This window comes from Ammodytes marinus (genome assembly GCF_949987685.1).
Source record: "Ammodytes marinus genome assembly, chromosome: 4".
NCBI lineage: Eukaryota > Metazoa > Chordata > Actinopteri > Uranoscopiformes > Ammodytidae > Ammodytes > Ammodytes marinus.
Window position 1 is genome coordinate 4,284,719 of NC_137233.1, and position 5,000 is coordinate 4,289,718.

Here is a 5,000-nt window from a genome sequence, read left to right on the forward strand (position 1 = left end):
ACTGCAGGAACAATCTCTGTGACCACACACACACACACACACACACACACACACACACACACACACACACACACACACACACACACACACACACACACACACACAGCAGAGTGTTTGTGGCGAGCGGCTGCCCCACAGTGTCATTGTGTCGCCACGAGGTCTGGGAGAAACACGCTGAGGTTTAGACCGCCGTTAACCATGTGGTCAACCGCACAGAGCAGGGGGGAGGGGGGCAGGGAGAGGGGCAGGGAGAGAGTGGGGGGGGGAGAGAGGGAGTGGGGGCATGGAGAGAGTGGGGGGGGGGGCATGGAGAGAGGGGGGGAGGCAGGGAGGGAGGGGGGGGCATGGAGAGAGGGGGGGGCATGGAGAGAGAGGGGGGGGCATGGAGAGACGTGGGGGGTGGAGAGAGGTGGGGGGGGGCATGGAGAGAGGTGGGGGGGGGGGCATGGAGAGATTGGAGGGGGGGTTAAGCTCAAAAACAGTCCTCTCCTCTTTCTCTACCTCTTTTTTTACTTCACTAACTCCTTTCCAAATCGCATAGCCTACACTTTAAAAAAGAAAAATTCAATATGCAGCCCCGGAAAAAATTAAGAGACCAGTCTGGATTTTTCTCAAATCTTCATCTCTACATTACTTATTGAAAATGCTCTAAATGACAATATTCTTGGGGGGAATTTGGTAGAAATGTTGTCAGTAGTTTATATTATAAAACCAAAACGTTCATTCTACTCAAACATATGCCTATAAATAGTCAAACGAGAGACACTGAAAATTTGGAGTGGTCTCTTTAATTGTTTCCAGAGCTGTATTTTCTTGGTGGCCAGTAGAAATGACTGTCTCTCTTTATACTCAGAATTGGAAATGTCTAGTGATCGAGAGCAACTGAGAAAATTGCTTTTGAAAGATTAATGTTCTGAGCGCCAGCCCCAAGTATTCACTGACTTAACACAACCATTTAAAAAGAAATACACGAATAATGATTTAGTTCTGTACACAAACACACACATACACACACACTATAAAACACACACACACACACACACACACACTATAAAACACACACACATACACACACACACACACACACACACACACACACATTATAAAACACACACACACTATAAGACACACACACACCAACACACACTGTAAAACACACACACACACACACACACTCTACGATTCTTCTTATTTTAATTTTTTTGAATTTTCCTGTTATAATGCTATTTATACATTGTTTGTATTGAAGCTGACTCAGGGAGATTCGCACAAGAATCCCAATGCACTTGTACTTGTACCTATGCAAATGGCAATAAATATATTCTATTCTATTCTATTCTATTCTATTCTATTCTATTCTAAAAACACACACACTCCAAAAACACACCATTTAAAAAGAAATACATGAATACTCATTTAGTCCTGTAGCCCATTAGTGGTTTCAACCGACTGGTTATAAAGTATAGGTTTGGATCAGGCAATGAACCATTTGCACATGGCAACTAAAAAATCACTTATTACTTGTTTTTTTTTACCACACACACACACACACACACAGACACACACACACACACACACGCACGCACACACACACACACACACACACACACACACACACACACACACACACACACACACACACACACACACACACACACACACTTTTTTCATGGTTATTATTAGGCAGAATTTGGTTAAAGTTAGGGGGAGAAGACTATGATCTTGGTTTTATAGAGTGTGGCTGCCTGCTATCATTACAGGTTTGAATGAGTTTAGTTTAGTTTTTGGCATTTTATATGTTCCAACTTATACTAACTTTTTTTTTTTTTTAAATAGCCGACTTTATTTTTCGATTTTAAAAAGAGAACATACACACAACTGAAAAAAATAAAACAAACAACTAACATGGCGTTCTCTACATTACAGGTTTCTAAGGACTTCCAGTTACATTGTTTAAACTATAGGCCAATGTTTAAACTTTTTTTTTAACCTTTATTTATACAGGTAAATCCCATTGAGACTGAAGACTCTTTTGCAAGGGAGACCTATTTTCCTTTCCCACGTTACCATTCACACACACACATTCATACACCGATAGCAGGCTAACTATCAACATTCACATGAGGCAAGGTGGGTGAAGTGTCTTGCCCAAGGACACAACAACTATGACACAGGTGGCAGGGCGGGGATCGAACCTCCAACCCTTTGATCATCGGCCGACCCGCTCTACCAACTGAGCCACAGTCGCCCCAAACTTACCTTTTGTTTACCAATGTATTACAACATAGATATATAGGCATGAAAGGAAAAACAGTCTGAGTTGTATAAGACTAACCCTGCGTTCCAAATCACATACTCTTTCTTTTTACTACACTACATACTAAAGTACAGAAGAGTTTTAGAGCCACAGGATATAAAAGAAAAATCAGATAAGGAAGATTTGTTTTCATTATGTCGAGAAATGTCAAGAATAAATACATATACTCCAAAATGCTATTGGAGTTAGTAGGGCATTTATGTATTTTTGGCATACTGCAATTGATGTCTGATGTATTGGGACATCCCTAAATCTTTTTCTGGCATACTTAATAGTAGGGAAGTATGGGGATTGGAACGCAGGGTAAGTTATGGTTATGACATGTGTGCCAAGGCAGGATTTAACCACAACCTCAAATAAGTTACCAAACAGCTTCTCGCATGTGAAAAACTAATTTGGACGTTTGTGTGGATTGTTTGGGGTTTGGGACGTTCCTATTTTCCCACACTGATACGATACATAACCAACATACAGGGAAAACAAAGACATCAATATATAAGACATTTAGGTTTTTTTAAATCTTCAAACAGCAATACAAGTCAATGGTGTGTGTGTGTGTGTGTGTGTGTGTGTGTGTGTGTGTGTGTGTGTGTGTGTGTGTCTGTCTGTCTGTCTGTCTGTCTGTCTGTCTGTCTGTCTGTCTGTCTGTCTGTGTGTGGGTGTGTGTGTGTGTATGGTTTGTGTCTGTCCGTCTGTCTGTCTGTCTGTGTGTGTGGGTGTGGGTGTGTGTGTGTGTGTGTGTGTGTGTGTGTGTGTGTGTGTGTGTGTGTGTGTGTGTGTGTGTGTATGGTTTGTCTATCTGTCTGTCAGTCTGTCTGTCTGTCTGTCTGTCTGTCTGCCTGCTTGCCTATCTGTCTGTCTGTCTGCCTATCTGTCTGCCTATCTGTCTGTCTGCCAGCCTGCCTGCCTGCCTGCCTGCCTATCTGTCTGTCTGTCTGTCTGTCTGTGTGGGTTTGGAAGCTGTTTCTGTACAACTAATATGACCACAAGCACTCAGACTATGGTTTGGGCTTAAGTCCTGATGGCACAGGGATACTGATGGTTATAAAATAGTTTTTATTCGTAGTATTATCACCGGCCTAGAGCAGATTTATTTCCTTGGCTTAAGACATGTTAAGTGGTTTAGGAGTGCAGTATGTTGGTATGTGTCTAGCCTGTCTTTCTACTTATGATTTGTATTGCCGAAAATGTGAAAATGTGATGTTAATAGTCCCAAACAGCTTGCTATGATTTTAAAGATGGAGTCAGTGATTCTGGAGAACGCTTGTTGTCAAAATCACTTCATGTCAAACTTAGTGAATATCTCCTCACGATCCGCTACCTGTCTGTCTGTACTGTGTGTGTGTGTGTGTGTGTGTGTGTGTGTGTGTGTGTGTGTGTGTGTGTGTGTGTGTGTGTGTGTGTGTGTGTGTGAGAGAGAGTGTCTGTATGTGTGAGTGTGTGTGTGTGTGTGTGTGTGTGTGTGTGTGTGTGTGTGTGTGTGTGTGTGTGTGTCTGAACGCTTGCAGTGGTTTTGGCTTCAGTGTCCGTATTTGGTTCCAGCAAAATGGTGCTGACAAAGTGTGCACAGTATCAGGGTCTGTAGCTGGCTTTATGCACGAGGCTATTATAGTATTATTAAGCAATAGCTCACGACAGGCTGTGGAATGTGCTCATTATACCACAGTTAAGGGGCGCAGCACACTCCTCTGTCCCGTGTGTGTGTGTTTGTGTGTGTGTGTGTGTGTGTGTGTGTGTGTATATCTGTGTGTGTGTGTGTGTGTGTGTGTGTCTGTGTGTGTGTGTGTGTGTGTGTGTGTGTGTGTATCTGTGTGTGTGTGTGTGTGTGTGTGTGTGTGTGTGTGTGTGTGTGTTTATGTGTGTGTTTTTGTATGTGTGTGTGTGTGTGTTTTTATGTGTGCGTGCGCGCGTGCATGCGTGTGTGTGTGTGTGTGTGTGTGTATGTGTGTGTGCGTGTGTGTGTGTGTGTGTTTGCATGCATGCGTGCATGTGTGTGTGTGTGTATAAGTGCGTGTGTGTGTGTTCGGCCTGACGCAAAGCACCCTAACAAATGAACTACTGTATATATAATAGACTATTATATCACTCCGTCCCAGCGCTTTATTTACTACTTTCTGAAACGTTTTTTCTGTTGGCCAGCTCAGTACCCCCACTGGATGAGCGAAAACGTTGAATAACTCGTTCTTAAAGGTACAGTGTGTTAAAAATATATATATGTGTGTGTATGTGTGAGTGAGTGAGTGAGTGAGTGAGTGAGTGAGTGAGTGAGTGTGTGAGTGAGTGAGTGAGTGAGCGACTGTGTGTGTGTGTGTGTGAGTGTGTGGTCTGATTACAGGTGACTTACATCCCTCCAGTCTGCTGATGTACGGCCCTGTGTCCTTCACTGTCACTCTAATCTTCTTCCTTTTATTTATTTACTGTTTTACTCATTTATAGTTCACTAAAACCCCTTTTTAACTCCATATTATACATTTTTAAACTAGCCTACATTTTGGTTATTGATACATATGTTATGTTATTTTTCCAAGCTACAATGCCAAACTTTCTCTGGTTGAAGAGGGTCAGGTTTGACGATTTCCATCTTTTATTTTTATTTTTATTTTTTTTAACCTTTATTTATACAAATACATATACTGTATAATGTTAAATCCCATTGAGACCGAAGACTCTTTTACAAGGGAGA